General features: G+C 40.0%; 1 long non-coding RNA gene across 1 annotated transcript; it reads right to left on the reverse strand.

Moving 5' to 3' along the window:
* Positions 1-5,956: 5,956 nt before the first annotated feature.
* On the reverse strand, positions 5,957-8,762 carry LOC132616685 (uncharacterized). Its single transcript, XR_009573331.1, has 3 exons — positions 8,624-8,762; positions 7,674-7,724; positions 5,957-6,327 (listed from the first exon to the last, which is right to left on the reverse strand). It is a non-coding gene; the product is annotated as an uncharacterized LOC132616685 (long non-coding RNA).
* Positions 8,763-12,371: the final 3,609 nt, after the last annotated feature.

Here is a 12,371-nt window from a genome sequence, read left to right on the forward strand (position 1 = left end):
TTCCTCCAGCAACTAAAAGGACAACCAACCCCCGTCTCTCGGGGGAAGGAGCAGAGTGGTATGCGGGGTTCGACACCTCGAAAGAGTACAACCATGAGCGAGCAATCAGTCGGGCCCCTCTGAAGAAGACTTTTCGGGATATCCACGACCGTATAGTTGCCATGGGATGGACGTCTGTGTTCGAACAACCGGGACCTGTGAACATCTACTTGATCATGGAACTTTATGCGAGCATACCAATCCGTCGGGCTCGAGATTTTGTGTACATTCGAGTAAACTGGGTACCATTGTCGGCATCAACCTTGTGCGGGGCAATCGGAGTCCCGGATGTGCCTGTCGAGCACTTACTAGAGTTCATCAAAAGGCCGGATTATAGGGCTATCCGGGAAACTCTGTGTGGAGCAAACTCAAAAGCTCAATGGGCACGATACTCAGGACCTCTTCAGAAGCACCGAAGTAAGAGCATGAGCAACTTTTGTAGAGAGTCCTGAGTGTGGCTGCGCCTTCTAAATGCGATAATAATGCCACTTGATCACTTCTCGGAGTTACAATGGGAGAGAGTGTGCATTGTGTACTTCCTGATGACAGGGCAGCCGGTAAACATAGGGTATTGGATGCTACAGGAAATCTGCCGAGTGCGTGCTGGGAAGTCGAAAAGGCTAAGTTATGGGAACACTCTCACTTCCTACCTAATGCGGCTCGACGGTGAGTTAGCGTACTCTACGGATAGATTACTTGAGGCACCCATTGACCCGCTGGAAATCTCCAATGTCATGGCCCCAGCAAGCGTATCCGGACATCACTTGACCCCGGTGGAGGAGAGGTCTGTCCAGTCCACCGTACTAGCTCAGATGTACTCGGGGATGATGGTTGCGAGTGAGCACTTTAATATTGATCTCACAAGGGTCTTTATTGATAACCCACACACTCAACATTCTCGGGCGCTGGTGGGCGAGCTATCTCCGTTACCCGCGGATGAGGACGAGAACTCGGCTGATCGAGTAATGGCCGCATTAGAAGAGAAGGAGGAGGCAGAGTCGCTAATGCAAGGCGACGACGATGAATAGGAAGAGGACGCCGAGCCAGATGAGGGTGCGGCTGATGATGAGGATTTCCTTGATGAGGACGACTAGGCCCTAGTGGGCCCCCTGGGAGTATTTCTTACCTCGCTTGTGCTTTATTTGTTTTCAAATCTACGTGCATTGAGGGCATTGCATAATTTTAAGTGTGGGGTGGGAAAATACATCCCTGGTTTGTAACACCATGTTTTGAGGTTGCGGATGATGATTAGTATGCCGTAGGATTTTTTTTTTAGGATTTCTTTTTAGTTTTGCATCTTAGTGTCGAAAAAAAAAAGATTTTATTTTCTTTATTTTTCTTCGATAACTTCTTAAGCCTCTCATTAGTAGGCATTCATCATCCACCCCCTTTGGTTTTCTTATGGCCTCGGTTCTTTCCCGAGGGGGGGCCTTTGAACCGGGCGTAGGTAGATTTGTTTTTCTTTTCTTTTATTGTCATAGAAAGAGCTGTTCCTGATGACGGGTGGATGACAACCTGCTTGAGGGAAAATTAGTCCGTAGGCTAGGTACATTCAAATTCTAGGTGCACGGGATAGGGGAAGCCTTGGCATATGAGCAATCTTGAAATGTTTTGTGAAAGCATGCCGTGAAACTGTATTACTTTTCTTGGAAGCACTTGAAAATGATTTTTGTGTTGACTCGTATGACCCACTTGGCATTGTTGATTTTCATTGTGTTTGATTGTTTCGAGGGACAACCGGATCCCTCTTGCGTTGATTATGTGCCATGTGTGAGTAAGGTTTCGTTTTTGAATCCATGTTTGGTATTGACATCTAGAACTTGCCCGTGTGTTCACAAAGCGAAATGAAGTTGGGTTGAGCCTAGAAAGTGATAGAGGCGTTTCTTTGGTTAGTCACTAAAAAGCCTAAAACTTTATCCTACCAGTGTGCAAATGACACCCTAGTTAACCCCTTTGAGCCTTTAGCCTTTTCTTTGATAGTAGTTAATTAGCATTACCCCTTTGTTCTATAGCACTCAATATTTGATCCAAAACACTCCAGAAGAACTTTAATCAAATACATGCATAATGGGAGTTGGGAGGCGAAAAGAGGGGAAATGGTTGTTAACTGTAATCTAGGAAGACAATGGGAGCACCGAATGAACAGAACTAATTCACGTGTTAGTTGGGAATTGAAAAAAAAAATGTAGCGAAAAAGTTTCTCTTCTAACTTGTGTGATTTTAAAAAGAGTGGTGCTTAAACAAAGAAAATGGGGTGAATTGGGAGAAATTTAAAGGTTGGTTGGTGTTGAATAAGGGCTAATAAAGAAATAGTGCAAGAATGACGAATGTATAAGTATTAAAGTGCTTAGGGAGGATAGTCACTATTATCCAAATAATTCCTACCCGTCCCGTAGCCTACATTACAATCCTCGAAGTCCTACTTGATTCTAGGCTCGTCTGACTCGTATTAGTAGAGTGGTTACACTACGGGCAAGCGTATGGTATGTCGTACATTACATGTGACGTTCTTTGTGAGAGTGAGTGCATTTATTGATTTCAGGTCCATTGAGTTAAACATATGATTCTTGATGAGATATGGACTATTTTGTTGTGGTGAGGGCACATAATTAGCAATAGAGTGGTGAAGTGTTGATTTCTTTATCATAAGATGACCTATATGCGTTAAAGTGGTGTCGTTGAGTCAACTGTTTTGAAATTCGAAATGTCTTCTTTGAAAAGAAGTACTTGTTGCTGAAACTGAGGCTTTTAAAACCTTTGGCATGGCTTTCGCAATCTGGGTCGCTGGTTTGTTTTTGAAAAATCTCGCTTCAAGAGTTAGCCATACTAGCCGAACCCAGTTGCAGACCTGTTTGAATGAGTGAGCTAGAAATGTAGTCTGATGTTGGTTTGTGTTTGCTCGAGGGCGAGCAAAGTCTAAGTGGGGGTGGTGATATTTGGCACAAATATCATGTTTTGTGCCGTATTACAACTTCTTCTTATGACTTTTATCGCGTAATTCACGACGTAACCGTCGTATTTGAACTTATGTCGTTACATTTTCATGTGTATAGGTACGATGACGACAAACGATGGAAAATGTGCTTGAAATGATTGGCATTCGTAGCATATGCTGATGGCTAAGGTGACGAGTCGATGACCGCAAAGGACGAACAAAGAAGAAAAAGAAGGGTTAACCACTGAAGGGATCTCGCTTTCCTTCCGCATCGCGGAAGGATCGCGAGAAGCTTCAGAACTTCAGGCTATCGATCCGCATCGCGTGAAGAAAGCGAAACAACCAAACTCAAACATCAGGTTGCGCGAGCGATCCGCATCGCGGGCAAAAGGCGAGAAGCTGCAGATCATTGCGCGATCCTTCCGCGATGCGGAAGGAAAGCGGAACTCTGCGGACGTTTTCCCGATTAGGATAGGATTTGGATTCCTCATTTGTTATTTTAACCCTAGCCTATATATAGACATTTTGATAACTGTGAACGGTATTCTGGGATTATTCAAGGATTTGTAAGCCACCGTTCTCCTTTTTCTCTCTCTAGGTTATTTTATTTTTCATCTTTTTCAACCCTAGTTTATTCATGGCTTCTGTTGTCTATGATCGAATCACGAGTAGCTAAATCTCCTAGTTCTAGGGTTGTGGCGAAAGACTTGAAAGTTGATTTGATGACGATTATTATCTATTGATTTTCCATATTGTGGGTTGCTTATTTATTCTTGGTTTTAATTGTTTGATTATCTGGCCAATAGTCAGACACTATCTGTGGTGCGTGAATTGAACTAGAGAAAGGGAATTCACGTATGTAATAAGAATAAATAGAGTTTGTTCGATTTAATCGTTTCGCTAATGAGGATAGAGATATACCCTTTAGCCTTACTTAGTTGAAAACGGAGAAATAAACGTGTTCTTGTTACCTCTGATGACCATAGAGATATAGGCGTTATGGTAACATCTACAAGCTTGAGAGTAGTTCGAGAGAATATCATAAAGCATAATTAACCCGTTAACTAGTAACCCAGGAAATAAAATAGGTGGAATTGTCTGAAGATCAACTGGATTGTCGAAAGCCATAACCCTAGATCTTTCTCTCATCTGATAATTCTTACAATCTTTGTCAACATAGTACCAGTCATAAAAACACCAATCACAAATTGTTTACTTTTCATTTTTAGTTTAGCACAACAACCAATCTTGATTTTCACTTTCTTGAATAGTTTCATTCGAATTTGAATTATCTTAACAGTAGAATCTAAGTCCCTGTGGGATCGATATCTAGACTTAACAGTCTATATTACTTGTACGACCACATATACTTGCGTGTGCATTTGGGAGCAACATTAAATGTCAACAAATTGCACGAATTTCGCCGTTATATAGGGGTCTTGGGTCGGTTCCCACCGACCTTGAGTCGGGTTGGGCCGAGCCCACTGCCCAGCTTGACCTTTCTGCCTTAAAATATCCATAACGTTTTATCCCTATGTCACATGCAGGCCCGCGACCTATGGTTAGAAGGCTAATTCAATTACCTACAACTTTAATTTTAGGCGTTTACCCAAATTCCCAAATAATGATGGGGTTATGGCCTCCCGAAGTCAGATCACCCGAAAACATAACCTAAAAAGCATCTTTTTGGAGGGCTTCCACTTTGATTTGGCTCAAGGGTCCTTCTTGAGTTGTTTTTAACTTCACATATATTATCCATATAACTTGTCATATGTCCTTTATAAAATCTCGATATGTGGACCCCACGTTAGCTTACGATTACGAGGGCTATATATCTTTTAACGTATCATTCCAATCATATTGTACGAATTCCAAATATCATCCTCATGCTATCCTCATGCTAATACAATAGAATTTCATCCTTTATACTTGTAATATTTGCTCCTCCTTGAGCTCACATTAAGCCGTCTGCAGCCTTAGTAACATGAAATTTTCTCGGGCGTAACATCCTTCCCCTCTGAGAAACATTCGTCCTCGAATGTTAAATAAAGACTAATACTCGTATCCAATTCCTATGCTTATTTATATCACTCAACCCTTCACAAATCCTAAAGTCCTTTTCAATACTTATCTTTCCCCTATAAGCTTCAACTTCCTTTAACCTCATTGATGCTTTCAATTATATTGATTTCTATAAGGGACACATTACTCCATTTCCTCAAACACATTTAATCATGTTTCTTTATCTTCCTTGTTGCATTCTTTACTCATTTAAGATTACTCTTTTTTATACTAACTCACCTCTCGAATGACTCCTTGCTTATCATTGCTTCCCCTCTTAAGTCTTTTCTCATAATCTTATCACATTATTCGAATCACATTAATCTTAGTTCATCAACCTTACTTCTAATCCCCGAGAGAACTTAACTTAACCATCGACTCACTTCTATATCCACGAGTAATTTCAACCTAACTCTCAAACTCATTTTGAACCCATCTCATAACCCTCCTTTCAGCTGATTTACAACTATTATTAATCTTTCATTCTTCAGTTTACACTTGTGTATCTTACTGATCATAGCACACATATATATACTGATCACAATCAATTTTTAACCAAATTTTGACAGAACCTCCTCTGTAATTTGTACTACCCACTTGTACACAGCTAACCAACAAGCCTCACAAGGCAACAATCAAAATATATCAACATGTCTCACAGGGCCACAATCATATTACAACACCCTATACATATACCTATACAAATGCTCTTCGCAATGGAATTCTCAATTCGATAAGAAGCATATCTTTCTTACTATAATCCTTAACCTGTAGCACTTACCTTAAATAGCAATCATTAATCATCAGAGAACTTACCTTTCTTACGAGCAATTCCAATTTCGCAATCATAACTCACTGTCACGACCCAACCCCGTGGCCGCGACTGGCACCCTAGCTGGGTACTCGTACATACCTACCTGACCGAATTTCGTATCGTACAGATTTTTTTTATTTTTTTTTTCAAACGGATATTACAGAAGTAGGCCGATACAGATACGGCACGCGCGCAAACATATATATATATATACCTGAACATGCAGACTTTTACATATAAGTCGATAAGGCTAACATACAGACGAAACCCGTAACCCACACATCTATCTACAGGCCTCTACAGACATACAAAATCATATGACGGGACAGGGCCCCGCCGTACCCAGAATATCCATACATACAGAGTATACAGAAGACAGAAGATATATACCAAAAGTATACGCTCCGGATCAAAGGAGCTCTTCAAACAGCAGAATTAGAACCCTACGCTGGCGGCGTATCACCTGGTGCGTCTGTACCTGCGGGCATGTAGCGCAGCCCCCGAAGAACGGGGGTCAGTACGGAAAATGTACCGAGTATGTAAAGCAGAAACATAACAGATACAATCATAGTCCGAACCGGAGTCACAGAAACATAACAGACAGAACCATAAATTAGACGGACGGACAGAGTCATGATCCAGACAGACATACAGAATCGTGGTCCATACAGATAAACAGAATTATGGTTCGGACAAACAGACGGAATCATAATCCGGACAGACGAGCAGAATCAGTATCCATATAGACGTACAGAATCGGAACCCATATGGACGTACCAAATCAGAATCCATACGGACATACAGAGTCAGAATCCATACGGACATACAGACATAGTCGTAGTTCAGACGGACAGACAGAAGTATACCTGACAGAATTATGCATGCAGAGTAGTGCAGAGTCATACTGAATCATACAGAATCATACAGAGGCATGTGCTTATATACATACTGATGGCACATGCACACAGACATACAGATCCCGGCCCTGTCTGGGGGCGCGGTAAACAGAACCCGGCCCTCTTAGTACGGGACGCGGTGGACAGACAGAATCAGATCAGATCAGATCATATCAGATGTCATCCTGGCCGCCATCCCCATACACAGATCAATATATCAAAATCATACAGATATAACAGATCCCGGCCCGTACGCCGAGGGACGCGGTGAACAATGCAGAGAAATATGCACGATAACAGAACCTGGCCCGGGACGCAGTGAAGGAATGCATTGAGACAGCCACGAACAGATCCATGAGTAACCACATACATACAGACTCACATACAGACTCAATCAGACTGAAGGGTGCCAAACGGCAAGTCAAAATCAGAGTATACGGATAGTATGCATAGTACGCGCCTATATCCTACTTGGGAAGGCACGACAAATTATTATCAGAATCAGATTCTCAGATGTTCAGAAATCATTTTGTAAGAATTTCATAAAAATAGTAGTATCATGATCAAAATAATAGTTCAGATGGTTTCTGAGAAAATCGGACAAAACGGAAGTATTTAAAGTATTACAGAAGATATCGGGCCTTGCGGGCCCGCCTCGGACCAACTCGAGGCAACATATGTAAATTATCGCTAATAGACCTTATGAGGTCATCCATAATCGTTTGGAAGTGTTCCGACTCCGTTTAGGGAAGTTTTGTCCAAAAATTCACTTTAAAGGCAATTTGTAAGAAAATAGCTTCAATTGAATTGAAGGAATTGGAGCGGTTTTCCGTCTCGAATTCCGGGGAACAGAGTCGTAATTAAGGCTCGCGGTCGAGCCTATCACATCCAGAACATTCCTAGGAACAAAGGGAAATGCTTCACATACCTCGATAGCGCCTTACGCTCGCTTGGCGTCGACTTCAATTTCGTCCAAAATCTAGAAATGGTCAAGTTTACCATTTGTTAGTTTCAAACTTTTCAATAATCCAACTTAACACATACTTGCCTACCGAAATTTCGGCAGCATTTCCTCTGTATATAAGACCTCCCCGAGACTTAGCTCGGCTCAATTCATCAACACAACAACCCAGAATGACATCAAAACAACAATAGACATTAAAACATACACTATGGCATCACTAGCCATCTTTCGACATAACGAAACATCTTTCGTTTCAAACTTACATTTCCAAACCAAACTTATCATTTTCATATTCATCATCCAACAAAACCATTACAACATACGTCAAAGGCATATCATACCATTTTAACACAATATACATAAGATATGCAAACATTCAAACTCTCCATTAAGCCACTACTTTTCCAATTTTTCCTAACCTTCAACATACAAGTTCATTATACATTTCCATCATCCAAATTCATCAACAATAATCATAATTTGCCTCTTGATACATTCATTTCCATTTTTACATAAATCATAACAAAGTTGCATACTTTCCTACAACAACTTGATAACCATTTTTCCAAGACAATAAAGATTGTTATCTTTCCATTCACTTCACCATAACATACTTAACATACAAACAAGATCAAATTCATACTCCATCAACACCTAACAATACCACACGACCACCTCCTACATTCTTCAATTTTCACTAATTCATTCCACTTCCATTTCTAATACAATTTCCACCATACTACAACTAAATTACAACATGAATTCAAATCATCCAAGACATGTAATACATGTACATGTATTCGGCCAACAAGCATACTTTTCAACACACAAAATTTCCATGTTTTTCATTCATTCACACATACTACAACATACATATACCTTCCATAACATATCAAAAAGCATAAAATCCTTACCTTTCTTCAAGTTCTTCACTTGGCACTAAACTTGTCCTCTTGCCAAACTAATTGTACCAAGTTGTAGAGGACTTTGCACTTAGTAGTATTCCCACAAGAATTGAATTTTAAACTCAAGGATTAGGCTCCAAAATTTTTCTTTCTTTTTCTCCTCTCAAACCCGAAATGGTCTTGTTCTCTTTTTCTTGATTTGTCTTGCTTTCTTGAACCTTCTATGGATATGTATAACCATATATAATATTACCTAATTAAATCATGGACTTGGGCCCTTTTTTTTACATAGCATGGCTGGTTGGGCCTTCCCTTTTGGGCCTTGTTTTATTGATTTTTTTTTAAGTCCAACTTGTTAGCTACATATTGCAATCCATAAGGCAAATTTCCAAAATTCCAATTTTTGCCTTTGGCCACCTTTCGTAATTCCACACCATTGTATTCATTACCTACACATTCATGCCAAGTAAGGTCCAATTGTGGCCTTATTCATTGCAAGTCAATTTACCTTGAATTTTCGAATAAGCAAAAATGTCGGATGTAACACTCACTTTACAATCACTTAATCAAAATTCAAATCTTAAAGTTAGCGGCAAGGATTCAAGGCCTATAACACAACTCTATAGCACAATCTATGATCTGAATGAAGGAAAACCATCCTAGATACCCTGTAGCCTCCCGTTCATAAGTGTGGTCGACAACACACCTATGAACAAGACTCTACCTGACACAACTTTGCAGACAACCCCTAGAACGAACTGCTCTGATACCACTTTGTCACACCCTAACAGCGTTAGGGCATGATGGGCACCCGACTCTCATCAGTGTCGAGCAAACCCTTAGATATTCGCTTTATCAAATCCTATCATTTCAAAAACTTTTAAGAATATAAAACATTATCTTTATAACGATTATGAAAACTTTCAATCAAATAAGTACTTTAAACACATTGAAATCATCTAAAATGCATACTCTTTTAAAATCCACAAATGACTCAACTGATATCACTTTCAATTTATATCATAAGTCACTAATCAATTCGTCACAGTCCAGTTATTAGCCTTAGTCTTTCATAAGAATTTATCAAATTTGTATCTCACTAGACTTAGGAGGACATACTTCCAGGTTTAAGGGTAGAATTGTTATGAAATTCTTACTACTTATATTCTACTCAATTTCATTTTATTTCCCTACCCAACGAATAAATGATTATATCAATACAAAGGGATGATACTATGGAATGTAAACATAAATGGTAAATGAAATGAAGTACTAAAATCTCGCACCCCTTTCGGAGTGGTTTTGAAAATCAAACTTTATGTTTCCTTTTGTATAAAACTCATTTCCTCAAAATCATTAGTAAAACCATATACACAACTCAACTTGGCACCTTATGGATGTTCCCTTTGGAACAGAATAGGAGTACAATATCAATAAGCCATCACAAGGAACATTTAGACCTTACTCGTCTAAGAATGGAATCATATGGAGTACATATAGAATGAATAACAACAAGAATCATGCCAAAGGAAGAAAGGTTTGCCTTACATACCTTTGCCACTTTCCACCTACCCACAGTCCATCTTCGGGTCACGCTAATCTATCAACAATATCAATTTACCAACAATCAATCCAATATATATCCTTATAATTAATCCCTTAAACTTATCTCTATTTCTAACGGAATTTCGACAGCATTTCCTTTATAAACTGGACAAACCCGGAAATCCAATTCAGCTAAATTATCATCTCCAACATCAAACAACAATATCGACAGTCAATATACATCATAACTCAGATATTTCCATCCATTTAACTCCACTGAAATAGCCCCACCTTCATAAACTCCCCAAAAATGCCAAACGATCTTTTAACATTATTTCCTCCGTTCTAATCCATTAAAACTCTAAATAAACACTTTAATAGCATAAAAGGAATCTTATACATACCTTAGCAGCAGCTCAACCATGAAAATATCATCCCCCAAGATCAATATTTAGGTAAAAACGACGACGACAGCTCGTATTACACTTTATCCTTCACGAGCCTCAGGATTCGGGGCCTCGAACTTGATCGATTCTCCATTTTCTCTCTCTAACTCTCCTCTCTCTCTAAAAGGTTCTGCTCTTTTTGGGGTTAAATGTCAACAAATTGCACGAATTTCGCCCTTATATAGGGTTCTTGGGTCGGTTCCCACCGACCTTGAGTCGGGTTAGGTCGAGCCCACTGCCCAGCTTGACCTTTCTACCTTAAAATATGCATAACTTTTTATCCCTATGTCACATGCAGGCCCACGACCTATGGTTGGAAGACTAATTAAATTATCTACAACTTTCATTTTAAGAGTTTTCCCAAATTCCCAAATAATGATGGGTTTATGGCCTCCCGAAGTCAGATCACTCGAAAACGTAACTTAAAAAACATCTTTTTGAAGGGCTTCCACTTTTATTGGGCTCAAGGGTCCTTCTTGTGTTGTGTTTAACTTCACATATATTGTCCATATAACTTGTCATATGTCCTTTATAAAATCTTGACATGTGGACCCCACCTTAGCTTACGATTACGAGGGCTATATATCTTTTAACGTATCATTCTAATCATATTGTACGAATTCAAAATATCATACTCATGCTATCCTCATGCTAATACAGTAGAATTTCATCCTTTATACTTGTAATATTTTCTCCTCCTTAAGCACACATTAAGCCGTCTGTAGCCTTGGTAACATGAAATTTTCTGGGGCGTAACAATTATGATGAGTATACGATGATGCGATTACACCGCGCCTATATGGCTGGCCAGGCACCGCTAAGGCGGGCGGCATATACACCATGTCTAGAGGGCATGAGCAGACACCGCTAGTAGGCGGCATGAGATGTTCACCCCGAGCGTGGGAGGCCTGGACGCGGGCTAATGATGATCACACCGTACCTAAATGGTCGGGCAGGTTCTATAAACATACATGATATGATGATGTTTATGAAGTAAGTTAGCATGCATTATTCAGTCTTAAGTGACTGTCATTTACAGGTTGTTCCTTACTTGATGTCTCCTTATTTCATCGATGTATTATTGTTGTTTATGCCTTACATACTCAGTACAATGTTCATACTGACATCCTTTCTTTTTGGACGCTGTGTTCATGCCCATAGGTAAACAGGGAGGTGGCCCAGATTCATAGGAGCTGATCAGCAGTTTTTCAGGAGCACTCCATTATTCCGGAGGTTCTATTTTGATACATTATTTTGTGTACGTATTTGGGCACGACGGGGTCCTGTCTCGTCCTTATGCCTAGTACTCTAGTAGAGGCTCGTAGATACGTACATGTGGGTAAATTGTGTCCCATGATAATATTAGTGTACATTTTTGTATATCATTTTTGTAGTTGTACGAGCTTATTTATATCTATGTATAGCTTTGGGGTTTATGTATGATCAGGTTGAGTATAATGAATAGTCTAATGAGTGGTGCTCGGTAGTCAGCTCCGGGTACCCGTCATGGTCCCCCCTTAGTCGGGTCGTGACACCCACTGTTGGTATTGTGATGCGATATATTGTTGGCGTACCCCGTTGAGGTACTTGTGATATTGAGCTTACTTGTTGATGATTGACATATGCATTGCACACATTCTCTCATATTATCATGCATGGCCGATACCCGGTGATGATCCGGTATCATTGATTGAGCGAAACTGATATTTGATAAACTCTTTTACTTGAGTGATTGTGAAAAAGGCCGATGTCTGAAGATCCATTCC

Source organism: Lycium barbarum, chromosome 11 (assembly GCF_019175385.1).
Source record: "Lycium barbarum isolate Lr01 chromosome 11, ASM1917538v2, whole genome shotgun sequence".
NCBI lineage: Eukaryota > Viridiplantae > Streptophyta > Magnoliopsida > Solanales > Solanaceae > Lycium > Lycium barbarum.